The 11,907-nt window shown below is 42.4% G+C and overlaps 1 protein-coding gene across 8 annotated transcripts in view; it reads left to right on the top strand.

Annotated features, from left to right (window-relative positions):
* The first annotated feature begins 6,462 nt into the window (after window positions 1-6,462).
* WDR7 (WD repeat domain 7) overlaps window positions 6,463-11,907 on the top strand; it is a 363,333-nt gene continuing 357,888 nt past the window's right edge. For 3 of the 8 annotated variants that reach the window (XM_059039435.2, XM_067014343.1, XM_059039432.2), the window contains exon 1: window positions 6,481-6,720. The gene's annotated coding sequence lies outside the window, so the exon portion shown is untranslated. Of the gene's footprint in view, window positions 6,721-6,847; window positions 7,038-11,907 lie in introns of those variants that run through there. The other 5 variants (XM_059039434.2, XM_059039436.2, XM_059039433.2 and 2 more) reach the window with 5 other exon arrangements.

The following is an 11,907-nucleotide window of genomic DNA, read 5'->3' as shown; positions in this document are numbered from 1 at the left end:
CAGTCTGCCTGACACCTCAATAATAGCTTTGTGAGATCCTGAGCACAGGACCCAGTTCAGTTGGGCATGAACTCCTTTCCCTTGGAAACTGTGAGGTAATAAATGTATGTCATTTTAAGCCACTTAATCTATGGTAGTTTTTTATACAACAATAAAAACAAATACAATATTTTTAGGAGAAGTCCCACTCTATGTATTGGTCAAAATGTTTCAATGGCTTTTCATTGCCTTTAGAATAAGGTCCAAAAAGCTTATAAGGGCAATGAAGGCTTCTTGTCATCTGAACTTATTCTATTTTTTTCCAGGTTATTTTTTATTGCTGGGTCTAGGCCCACTCTGATAAAGACTATATCAACCTAAGAGAGAGCTCCAGGGCAAAGACTGCCTGTTGAAGGGGTCCTTCATGGGGCAGAAATAGCAGAGTCCTAATATCACAGTTTCTCGTTGTATACATCTAATTTATGTCCTCTGTACTTCCCCTGAATTTAACTTTCTCTTTATTGTATATACTTATGTTTTACATTTTAATACTAGCAACAAAGTTGTTTTCCTTTCCCAGTTTTCCTATTCTAAATCCTACCCATTTTTCTAGACTTCCATAAAATCAAATGTGATTATCCCTCCTCACCCCAACCTAGAAGCAATTTATCTCTTTCTCCACTATTTCTTCTTCTTCTTTTTTCAAATACATACTCTTTTGCTACTGGTCTCCCTTTTTAAAAAATTAATTAATTAGTTTGTTTATTTTTGGCTGCATCGGGTCTTAGCTGTGGCACATGGGATCCTTCATTGTGGCGTGTGGGCTTAGTTGCCCCGTGGCATGTGGGATCTTAGTTCCCTAACAAGGGATTGAACCCGTGTCCCCTGCATGCATTGGAAGGTGGATTCTTAACCACTGGACCACCAGGGAAGTCCCTCTCCACTACTTCTTTTTTTTTTTTTTTTTTTTTTTTTTTTTTTTTTTTTTTGCGGTATGCGGGCCTCTCACTGTTGTGGCCTCTCCCGTTGCGGAGCACAGGCTCCGGACGCACAGGCCTAGCGGCCATGGCTCACGGGCTTAGTTGCTCCACGGCATGTGGGATCTTCCCGGACCAGGGCACGAACCCGTGTCTCCTGCATCGGCAGGCGGATTCTCAACCACTGCGCCACCAGAGAAGCCCTCCACTACTTCTTATGTTGTGTATTGGTAGCACTGTATTACAGCCATATATTGAAATCTTGGTGGACATGCGTCATTCACTTTAGCTGCCCAGCATCCAAACACTTTCTGATGTTTAGGGAATTCCCTATTTTATGGGAAGCAGAGCCTGCCTTCCTCTGTAGAAATGAAACCTGCCAAATTCTTGCTTTCTCATCTTGCTTTTCAGTTAGGGTTCAATAAACACACGTTGAATCAAATTTTTTGATTATTTAAATGTTTTAAGATTTTTTGTAATTCCTGCAGGGTTATGGTTAGGTTAGAGTATAATATTGAAATGATTAGCATGCTGAAGGCAAAAATCTTAATTTACAGGAAGATTAAATGTGTAAAACATATATGTGTGTATAAAAATGTGTGAATTTTTCTGAACTCATTAATATTTGAAAATTTATTTTAGTCCTTTGGCTTAGGGGATTACACACGTGTATAGACTTCGGCAATAAATTTTGTAAACTTGGTGGAGAGGGGCCAGAATGTTAATAGTCTGAAAGTTTCTCATTAATGTTCCAATTAACCTTTGTATTCCTAGGAAGGTATTTGAAACATAATGTGTTCAATTAATATTTGTTGAATGAAAGAGTCAACTTTATCTAGGAGAGAGAACGGATAGATTTCCTTTATAAACCAAACAAGCTTTAATGCAGCCTAAGATTATCCTTTGGTAACCACTCTGTGCTTTCTATATTTCCAAAAAGTCCTTATAAAGTGTAAAGGGGATTATGAATTAAACAGCTTAAATGTATTCATCATCACAACAGACAGAGTAAGTACACTGAACCCAGCTGGCGGAGGAATTAATTTCTTCTATTTAACAGCATTTCCCTCTTCCTGATATGATTGCCAGGCAGTTAGTCAAAAGTAGAAGAAAATCATAGAATTCCAATTTTCAGTACAAGACAATTTCAGAATTATTGATTTTCAAGTGTTCCATTGACAACACTTCCTTGGTCAACATTATGATTTAGTTTTTCTCATTATGGTGACAGCGGAGCTGGCCTCTACAAATTGACAGAAACCGCATATAAGAAACAACACCTGAGACCTAGAGGATGCTAAATGGCCTAGTGAAGGAAAGGGGTGTATGCCATCTAGGACACTGATGGGTCTGTAATGTGTTTCTGGGAGGAGGATGTCTAAGACGAGGAGGGAGAAGTTTGCCATTAGCAGCAGGAAACAAAAAGAACAGTCTCTCTCATCATCCAGTTATACAAAGGGTTAAGTTGCAAAGCACTGTAGCTGCCCACAAGCAGTGCACATTGAGGGGAATTCAAAATGGAGAAAAATAGGAAAAAGTATTCCGTTGTGGATCTACGGGCCCCTAGGTAGTTAACATGCATATCTAAGGAAGAATTTCACTGACACCCAGACTCTTGCATCTTCCCATACTTAGAAAAGCACTAGAATCATTAACTTGAGATTATCGGGGGTGTGTGTGCGTGTGTGGGCGTGTGTGTGTTTAGCAGTCATCTTTTTACCAAGATGTATGTTTAACTACATGTATTCCCAGCCAAAAAATTTATATATAGATACATATATATATACATATATACATATACACACACACACACATATATATATACATACATACATACATATATGCACTTCTTCCCTACTTCTTTGGCGCAGTCCCCTCAGAGCTACACAGAGGTTGTTTCCTGGACTATAGTCCTCAGTACTGTCCATGAATAAAACTTAACTCACAACTTTTACATTGTGCTTTTTTCTTCCATTGGACAGTTTTGGTGACCACAAAGGTTCCTAGAGCTGACTTCTCTCCTTTGCCTAAACTCTACAAGGATCTGAAGGCTTGCTACCAGCAAGGTGCCTATTCACCTCCTAGGTGAGTCCACATGATTCGGTGAGTTTCTCCTGGTCTTGGATGTCCTGTCTTGGTTGATGATCCTGATTTTTCTTCTGTGGTGTATCAACTCCACATTATGAGCTAGTAGAGTTTCCCCAAACTTAAGGTAGTTCGGGAAGGAGGTACCTTGAATTCTAAGTTGAAAGACACTGGGAAGATTTTGCTCAGTTGAAAGACGCTGAGGAGGTTTGGACTGGGTGATTAGGTAGGAGACTGGTCTGTTCGTTTCCTTGAATTGGTTACTTTAACAGAGTTTGTTGGAATAAAAGTGAAGACACCATATGAGAGCTCTCAGTTCTGAAGATAAGGGACAGAACTCCTCCTGGCCAGTTTACATCATTCTCAGGCAACTGAGAAACTTGCGGGAGTGGTAGAAGCAAGTCTTCATATAGTGCAGCTGTCCCTTAGTGAGCCCCATTTATTAATTTAAAGAAACTTGCTTGTCTGGGGATGCACACACAGGTCTGGCCATCCAGTGCTCTGAGCACCCGTGGCAGTTTTATACTGCAGGAGGGAGAAACAAAGACATGTAAAAGAGCTGAAACAACTCTAGGTTCACACCTAGAGGTATTAAGCTCACAGGCAGCACAGTGGCCCATTACACAGCTTTCAATAGTAATTTTATCCAAACCTGACATGGGGAACAAAGCTTTGAAAACAGAAGAAAGAGGGGTGACGGATTGCCAACCTCCAGCTAACACCCCAGAAAAAAATTACACTGAGATAACCAACCAGAAATTGCTTGGGGGCAACAGTTAAGCCAATTAATCAAGTTAAAGATAGACAAAAGGCCTGGTTCCCTTAGCTTGACCCCTCACTGTGGACCCCAAAAACCTTTTATACAAAAATAGATAAAATGGCTGGGGGTTAAAAAAGGAAAATTTCTGGGACTCCTTGTAAGACCAAGGAGTCATGGAGTCCTAATGGAGACTAAGGTTAAAAGGTATAAGAGTTGATAGATGGGGCCTAGAGCCCGTGCTCCGCAACAAAGAGTTGCCACAAATAGAGAAAGCCAGAGCACAGTAACAAAGACCCAACGCAGCCGAAATCTCTCTACCTGATCTTTCCAGAATTTGGCTTCTCTATCTGGTTCCCCTCTGGATTTGTTGGCTTATTGCGATCCTGATTACAACTAGTTATACTAATCAGTGTTTTAATTTTTTCTCTTTGTTATTTTCAGACGTTTTGTGTCTCTTGCTGCTATGCTATGACCTTATTAATGCTACTACCTATATTACTTATATCCTATTTTGTAAGACTGTTGTTCCATTACTTGATGTGTAACCAGATCTCTGACAAAACGAATGATGGTTAATTGTCTTGAGGCAATTGATCACATATATAGCTCTATACAAAATTACCTATAATAGTACAACTCTAGATATAGGAAAAAGCAACAAGGAAGAAACAATTCCTGGATTATACTAGACTAGTAAAAAACAGAATCCAGATAATTTTTAGGTTATTAACAGGGCCTAATCCAGATATAGCATTTGAATAGCCTTTCAGCAAAATCCTTGCCTGACCCAGGAATGAGCATTCCTGGTGCTGTGGGACAAATGGGTCATAAAATGCCTCCCAAAACATAGTCAACTTTATGACCAAAAGGAAGGGAATATGTAAACAAAAAGAAGAGTCTTGCTCATCATCCAGTTATATTAAGGGTTAATATAACCCACTGCCCTGAGGGGAGTTCAGAGTGGAGAAAAATAGGATGGAGCATTCTGTGCTTTGGATGTATGGCCCCTAAATAATAAAGATGCATTTCTAAGGAAGATTCTTGCATCTTTCCATACATAGAAAAGCACTAAAATCATTAACTTGAGATACCTCTGTGCGTGTGTGTGATTAGCAATAATCTTTTAGGACGTTGTATGCTTGACCCATGTATTCCCCAGCCAAGTGGCACTCAGCCACTCCCCCACCCGCTGCCCCCCGTGCCCCTAGCTACATGGCTTGTGAGATTTTAGGCTTGTGTGGTCTTAGTTCCCTGACCAGGAATTGAACCCGGGTCATGGCAGTGAAAGCACCGAGTCCTAACCACTGGACCACCCTGGAAGTCCCCCAAATTTCATTCTTATAAACTGGCTACTCCCCAACCTCTTAGGAGCAGTCCCCTCAGAGCTACTGAGAGGCTATTTCCAGGTCTATAGTCCTCAGTAAGTTCCTTGAATGAAACTTAACTCACAATTTCTACGTTGTTGTGCATAACGCAGGAATAATAAAACATTCCTTTTGTTGGCTTTTGACCAAACCAACACTTAGCTCTCTTCTGGTAAATTAACAAAGAAATGACCCAGTCTGAAGGAGTTGTTTCTCTATTCTGGTGCCTTAATTGGCTGCTTCAGGCCCATCCAAGAGGACTTTGCTAATCAAGGTGTGATCCAAGGACCAGCAGGAATGGGCATTACCTGGGAGCTTGTTAGAATGGGAGAATCTCAGACCCCACTCCAGACCTACGGAATCAGAAACTTCATTTAAACAAGCTCCCCAGCTGATTCATACACACAGTAACTTCTGAGGACTGCAATAGAATTCTTACTTGTCCTATAAACCCATTAGTGAGATTACAAAGGAGAAACAAAGCCAGGGAATGAATATATTGTCTATCTTTTTAACACAACTGACTGTTGGTCACCAGCATGGCACCAGTTTTTTCCTTAGCTACCATTCATTCATTCACTCATTCACCAAATATTTGGGAGGCAGATAAGCAAGCATAATAAGTAATTAACATCTATTGAGCTTGTTTAACCTTCTAGACATCCACGAGGTTATTATGCCTATTTCGTATGTGGGGATATTGAGGAGAAAAAAGAGAAAAAGCAAGATGCCCCAGATGACACTAACGGTGTGCAGTGGAGGAACCGGGATCCGAATACAAGCCTCTCTGAATGCAGAACTTACGTCCACCACTCTTTGCCGCCCACACGAGTGTACATTCATTCTCTCCCCTGTACAGGAATGTTGCACAAGGTCAGACTTCCCCTAGTCAAGTAGCCGAGTTCCTCCTCTGGCCCCATGCATCGGGGCCAACAGCCAAGATCGGGGTCAGAGGAAAACAGTAACCAAGTCCCAGAGCTAACACTTTCCAGGAGTCTGGACCGAGTCTCGGGAGCAGAAGACTAAATCTGCAACATCCTGGTCACAGGACACAAACACCTAGACTTGCCATTTCATCCATCCCTCCATCTTGGTCCTCCCAGCATGGGCCTACGAGACGAGAAGAGAGCCTAGACCAGCCTTCCCATAATCAAAATGGCCACCGTGCACTCCCTGCCCACAGCTGACTTGTTCGCCGCCGTTTGGTCTCCATGGTAACGCAGGCCGCTCTTTTCGTGCCGGCCTAGACCAGGCTTGTAGGGAAATGAGGGGAGTTTCCCTCCCCCTCATTTTTGCGACAGTTGCCGGGAAAGTCACGGCAGTTGGCTGGTGTCAGCTGATATACTGCAGCGGCGGTGGCGGTGGCGGCGGCAACGGCATCTTGCAGGCTCTCTGGAGAGACGGAGGCTGGGCTGGGGTTACAGTCCAAAGTTTTCCCACCAGGATTTGCCCACCCCACCTCCTCTCTGGATACGTCCTCGCCTTGTCCTCTTTGCCAGGACGCCTGCAGGTGGTGGGACAGAAAACATCGAGGCATAAGATGAAGCTGTGACAGGTAAAGGGCTTTCGAGTTTCCCCGGGGGGGACCCCAGCGCGGAATGTGCCCTCAACGTGGAGGTCAGAGGCCGGGGGTCAAGGGTCACAGCTCCGCTCCAACTGGGGGTGGTGCCAGCTGTCAGAGCACTGCTGCTGGAAGCTCTGGTCTGTGCGGCGCCTGCAGGTTCAGGCCCACGATAGGCGCCTGTGCCTGGAGCGTGGGTCCTGCCAGGGGTCTCTGGGACCCCTTGGCCGAGTGAGTGACATTTGCTACTGGTGACACTGGCTTTGGTCTTGAGATGGGACCGCCTTGCCCGCAGTGGCAATCTAAACGGGGTGGGATGCTAAATGTTGATGGGTTTTGTTCTTACCAGTGCTTTTGGGAAATGCTGTGCTTGCTTTTGGGGCACACATAGCCTCTCCTGGTACTCTTTAGTTTGCTCTTGCCTAAGGTACTGAGACGTCTGTTAGTACACCTGCCCTCTCTCATCCCTTTGCCCTAAGACTTGGTCTAAGAGGATTCCTGCTATGCCCGCTCCCTTACTAGTGGGTCCCAGCGTTCTGAAACTATATGTTTGGAGTTAGCAATACCCTGCCTTGGATTCAAAAATTGCGTTTTATGTTTTGATTTACTTGCTATGTCAGTTTCTCAGGTCCTAGAATTTGAAACTGTGGCAGCTACAGTTGCATCACAGACAGCGCTGGAAATGTTGATGCTGCTGATTTTAGGGTTCGGTGAGAGCTACAGCTTGCTTTTGCAGTAGCATTTGCCAGGAGCCAAAAAAGGCAAGCTGTGACTCTTTCTGACGTTTATTGTTTAGGGCTGTATGGGCAGGATGTCAAGAATTGCCTGTTATATGCGAGAAATTGATTGAGTTTTTGAAATATACACACACACATTTCTTTATAAGTAATTCGTGACAGTACGGAGGTGGAGGACAGCTTAAAAGTGAAAATAATGTGTTGAAATGCCTTTATTATTTCAAATCGGGCAAACAGAACAGGATAAATACGTAATAAATGCCTTGTTAATTTCCTTTTTTAAAAAAATGTATTTTATTAAGGGACTTCCCTGGTGGTCCAATGGTTAAGACTCCCTGTTTCCACTGGAGGGGGCGCGGGTTCGATCCCTGGTCGGGGAACTAAGGTCCTGCATGCCGCGCGGTGCGACCAGAAAAAACAAAAAAAAATTGAAGTACAGTTGATTTATAATGTTCTGTTAGTTTCTGGTGTACAGCAAAATGATTCAGTTGTACATATGTATAATAGTTTGCATTTGCTAATCCCAACATCCCAATCTATCCCTCCCCCACCCATCCTCCCTCTTCGTAATCACAAGTCTGTTCTCTATGTTTGTGAGTCTGTATCTGCTTTGTAGATAAGTTCATTTGTGTCATATTTTAGATTCCACACATGCCTTGTTAATTTTCAGAGATTATTGTGAGAAATTAATTTAAGTGTCTATCTTTATTTTTTAAATGCTCCAAACCCTACTTAGCAGCAAGACCAGAGTGTACACTTTGTTTTATCTTATTGCCACCTGTAGCTAAATTTTAAAAGATCTTGATAATTGGATAACTCAAAGGGACTGGGCTTTGCCTTGTTTGAATATCACCGTGGGAACTTAAATTTTGAGGTAGTTAGCCTTTTTTTCTTTTTTTTAATGGGGAATACCAACCGTTATTTACACTTGGGTTCAAGTTCAGAGTCATCTTAATATAGCAAAGCAGTAAAAAGCACAGATCCTGGCACTAAGGTTCATATTCCAACACAGAATAATAACTAAGTGACAACTGGCACATGTTACCCACAGTCTCTTCAGTAAAGTGCAGGGAGCATCACCCCAGCTTCTAGCAGCTATCATGGCTGTCTCTGCCGCAGTGTCCACCCTGGGTACTCCACCTCGGAGGCAGCTCAGCTAAGAGAGTGTGGGCTCTGCAGGTCTCAACTCAGTGGTTAGGGTGGGACTCAGTGAGTTACTGAACCTCGGAGGTAACCCCTAACTCCAAGACATTCACCGAAGGCAAGAAACAGGAACGCGGACTGGTTCAAGGACTGAGTGAGATCTTACAGTTTCCTTTGGTGTTCATTTGGATGTAAGCTCTGTTTTGAGGCAGAGGAAGCGAGGTGGTCTATCTGTGTGACAGGCTTAGCATCGCAAACTCTAAAGGTAGCGAGCTGGTTTTGTGCCTTTGCCATCGGAAGGTAGGGTGACATTTAGCCTTAGTGGTGTCCTCTATGTTAGGTGAGTCCTTAAAGTTTGTTTTGTACCTCAAATGCAGAGGATTGAGTTAAATTTTTCAATTCAGTCATCATCATTGGGCTGTTCAACGTGTCTCTGGTTTTTTTTTTCCGTTCATTGTCTTTTATATCCAGTTTCCACTCCCTTCCCTTGCCCACCAACCCATAGACAACCATTACGACATGTATGATGTGTATCCTTCTGTTGGCATGTGTTATTAAATGCGTGTTGTTTTAGGTGCCTATATTTTATATAAATTTAATTAATTAATTATTTATTTTATTTTTGGCTGTGTTGGGTCTTTGTTGCTGCGCGCGGGGCCCCCTCCGCTGTAGCGAGCGGGGGCTGCTCTTCCTTGAGGTGCGCGGGCTTCTCATTGCAGTGGGCTTTCCTGCTGTGAAGCGTGGGCTCCAGGTGCGTAGGCCTCAGTAGTTGTGGCTCGCAGCCTCAGTAGTTGTGGCTCGCGGCCTCTGGAGCACAGACTCAGTTCTGTCGCACGGGCCTAGTGGCTCTGCGGCATGTGGGACCCTCCCGGACCAGGGCTTGAACCTGTGTCCCCTGCACTGGCAGACCGACCCCCAACCACTGCGCCACCAGGGAAGTCCCCCTGGGCACTCACATTTTAAATTTATAGAGATGATATCATGCATGATCTCATTAAAGTTTTTTCGCTCCCTACTCTCTACTATTTAAGGATCTATTTGTGTTGCTGTCCATTGCTTCTAACTGCCACACGGTACTTCAGAATTTCCATCTACTACACTTCATATGCCGACTGTCCTATCTGTGGATACCCATGTAACGTTCATTTTCCTACCACTTTAGGCAATACTGTTATAAACATACCTTTTAGACCTCTATGATGCTTTCGTTGAGATATATATCCAGCAATGTCATTTCTGGATCATAGGGTTTTCATATATTTTATTGAAGGATTGCCAGATTGTGTTCCAGAACAAGCCGCCGTGGTCTATACACCAGCAGGCAGTTCAGGAGAGTTTCTGTATCCTTGTAACCCCACCAACGCTTAATGTTATTCAGCCCCCTGCTTTTTCCAGACGCATGGATACAAAGTGAAATCTCATTTTAAATTACATTTCACTATTACTCATGAGTTTGAGCCTTTCTTTTTTTTTTTTTTTTTTTTTTTGCGGTATGCGTGCCTCTCACTGTTGTGGCCTCTCCCGTTGCGGAGCACAGGCTCCGGACGCACAGGCCTAGCGGCCATGGCTCACGGGCTTAGTTGCTCCGCGGCATGTGGGATCTTCCCGGACCAGGGCACGAACCCGTGTCTCCTGCATCGGCAGGTGGATTCTCAACCACTGCGCCACCAGGGAAGCCCTTGAGCCTTTCTTCATGGGCATTTTATCTTTTTGGGTTTTCCCTTTTGTAAAATTGTTTATTCCTTTACCCATTTTTATTTTGAGGTTTCACGCCTTTTCTTGTTGATCTTCCGAAGCTCCTTGTATTTCCTAGATACTAGTCCTTTAAATATTGTATCTGTTCCTATTCTGTCATTTGTCTATAACTTTTTCTACGATGTCCTTCATTGAGCAGAAATTTTCTACTTGATACAATCAAATTAAAATTTTTTTGCCTATAGTTTGTGTTTAGGAAGTCTTTCCCCAATTCTGTGTCACAAAGTTACCTATTTTATGTACTACTAACTTTATAGTTTTCCTTTAAATTTATAGGTCTTGAATACATCCATAGTGTCTTTTTACATGTCACAAGGTAGAGATCCAGTTTATTTTCCGTATAGTGTGCCAGTTTTCCTAGCGTCATTCTCTCCTTTCCCCACAGATAAGTGGTGCCACACTTACTGTATATTAAACTCTCACAGAAGCTCTGAAAACTGTATTCTGTTCCTTTGGCTTATTTGTTTGTTCTGGCTCTAATATCATGCTGTTTTAGTACTGTGGCTTTGTATGGTTATTTTTTCCTACATGAGTAAGTTTTCCTATTTATTTTGTTTTAGCTTTATTTTGAAATAATTATAGATTAAAGAAGTTGCAAAACTAGTACAGAGAGGTCTTGGTTTCCCCAATGGTTACATTTCATATAACTTCACCCAATTTCCCTCAATTGTTACATTTTATACAACTATGGTGAAATAGCAAAACCAAGAAATTGACATTGGTACAATGCCTGTATATAGTTCTATGCCATTTTATCACCTGTGTAGGTAGATACCTGTAACCACCATTGCAGTCAAGATACAGAGCTACTCTATCACCACTAAGACCTCCTTTGTGCCCCCCCTTTCAAGTCAGTTCCGTCTCCCTTCCTCTATTAACTTTAACCCCTGTTCACTAGTCAATTTTCCATCTATACTTTGATCATTACAAGTGTGCTGTATAAGTGGAATTATACAGCGTGTGACTTTTTGAGATTGAGATTCATCTGAATTGTTGGGTGAGACAATTTTTGAGAGTCATCCAAATTGTTGTGTAATTTGGGTAGTATTCCATGGTATATATGTACCACAGTTTGTTTAAACAGTCACTGGGACATTGGGGCTGTTTTCAGTTTTTTGCTATTACAAATAAAGCTGCCTATGAACATTCTTGTACAGTTTTTTTTGAGGATATAATTTTTCACATTTTCTGGGCTAAATGCTAGGAATATGATTGCTAGGTGGTATGGTAAGTGTACGTTTAGTTTTTGAAGAAATTGCCAAACTGTTTTCCAGAGTGGCTGCACCATTTTACATTCCCACCAGCAATGTATGAGAGATTGAGTTTCTTTGCATCCTCGCCAGCATTTGGTAATTGTCACTATAATTCCTTGTGGTCTTAATTTATGTTTCCCAAATGGCTAATGATGTTAAATTTCTGGTAAGGCAAGTTTTCCATTCTTTTTCCATTTTCAAAGTTGGCTTAGCTATTTGTGGATTTTTATTCTTTTCTATATAGTTTGGAGCTAGAGTTTCTGAGGACAGCACAACTCGAATTTTGATTTAGT

Source organism: Kogia breviceps, chromosome 15, assembly GCF_026419965.1.
Source record: "Kogia breviceps isolate mKogBre1 chromosome 15, mKogBre1 haplotype 1, whole genome shotgun sequence".
Classification (NCBI taxonomy): Eukaryota; Metazoa; Chordata; class Mammalia; order Artiodactyla; family Physeteridae; genus Kogia; species Kogia breviceps.
Note: the sequence above shows the minus strand (reverse complement) of the source record. Positions and strands in the feature narration are given on the sequence as shown.